The sequence below is a fragment of the Lepus europaeus genome, unplaced genomic scaffold (assembly GCF_033115175.1).
Source record: "Lepus europaeus isolate LE1 unplaced genomic scaffold, mLepTim1.pri SCAFFOLD_204, whole genome shotgun sequence".
In the NCBI taxonomy this organism is placed as follows: domain Eukaryota; kingdom Metazoa; phylum Chordata; class Mammalia; order Lagomorpha; family Leporidae; genus Lepus; species Lepus europaeus.
The window spans coordinates 103,330-105,000 of NW_026909096.1; positions in this window are offsets into that span (position 1 = coordinate 103,330).

The window sequence follows — 1,671 nt, forward strand, 5'->3', positions numbered from 1 at the left end:
ACCGGGGCGCTGCTCTTTCGGCCCTAACGGCCGCGGCCCGCGCCTCCCCCCTCCGTGTTGGGGGAGGGTCCCGCCGGGCCGGGCTGGCGGTCCGTCGCTCGTTCGTGTTTGGGGCCGGCGCGCGCGCCCGTGCGTGCGCGTGCCTTCCGTGTCACTCTCCGTGTTTGCCTTGTCGGCCGGGGCTGGGCGGGGGCGCGCGTGGTCTGTCCTGCGCGTCCCCGGGGCTGTGGCGCGAGCGGGCGGCTCCCTGCTTCCCCTGCTCGCCACCCCGGGCTGCGACTGGCCGTCATCGGGGCGGCGGTCGGCACGTGTGTTGGGCTTGGGCCCAGCCCTCTCTTCCCCCTCGGCCGCGTGGTCGCCCCTGGGGAGCGTTCCCTCGGGGTCGCGGCGCTTCCCGGGAACGGGGATCCGGACGGTTGGCTGGGCGGGAGGCGGCGCGAGGGCCGTTCGGCGTGTGCGGTTGTTGGCGACGTCGCGTGGAGGCGCCCCGGCGGCGGGGCTCCCGGGTGCGCGTGGGAGAAGACGCGGAGGGTCGCCGGAGGCGGGCTCCGGTGTCCCTGGCCGTCGCGGGGCCGCCCTGGCGTGTGGCGGTGCGATCCCGTGTCCGTTTCCCCGGCGGGGTCCGGCTTTTGTGGCCCGAGGCGATTCCCGCGTCCTCTCCCTCGCGCCTCCGGTGCCTCGCCCTCCGTGGCCCCGGTGCGGCCCCCACCCCCCCTCGCTGCCTCGGCGGGCTGGGCCGTTCGCCCTCCCCCCCTCCGGGGGAGGGTGGACTCTTTGAAGGCTCTGCTCCCCGCGTGCCTGTGGGGGCTTTGTGGGGTTGGGGTCTGTCCGTGACCGGTGGCGGTGGCGGTGGCCGGTGGTTTTCCCCACGTGAGGACGTGTGTTGGCTGGCAGTGGCTGAGGCACGACGGCCCCCGGTTGGCCGCGTCAGGTGCCGCCTCCCCATCCCGCGGGACCGCCCTTGCCCTCGGAGGGTGCTGGCGGTGAGATCCCGTGTGTGGTGGTGGGGGTGTGTGTGCTCTGGCGTGACTGGCCGGCTGGACGCGTGGTGAGGCCCTTCCGCCCGCACCGTCGTCGCGTGGGTGGGCCCTGGCCCTTCCCCGTCGCCCTTTGCCGCGCCTTCCTCCGTCTGCTGAGCGGCCCTGGCCCGTCTCCTTTCGCTCTCTTGCTTCTCGTCCGCTTCCCGACCCGGGTCGCCGTGACCCTGCTGTGTTTCGCCTCCCCTTGGGCCCGCCGTGTCTTGGGGGTTGGGGGTTTCGTCCCCCCCTTCCGCGTGTCGAGCCGCCCCGGGTGGCGGTGGCGCCGCTCGTCGGCTTGTTGGCGTGCGTGGGGGAAGGAGAAGGAGGAGGAGGAGGAGAGGGGGGCGTCGTCGCCCCCACCCCCCCCCGCTCTCCCCCGGTGGCGTCGGCGGCTCCGTGGCGGCGGTGGTGCTCGCGTGTGCGCCCTGAGCCCCGTGGGTGTGTAGTGGCCGGTTCCTCCGGGCCGTTGCGTCGTGGACTTGGTGTGGCGGCCGGTGTCGCGTGTGTGCGGGCGCCGGTCGGCCTGGGCAGGGGTGTAGGAGGGGATGTGACTCCCCTCCTTGGGTGGCGTTTGGTGTGCCCTGGTGCCACCGCGTCCCCACCCCGAGCCCCCGCGCCCGACTCCACGCCCGCCCGGGCAGGGTGTGGCTGG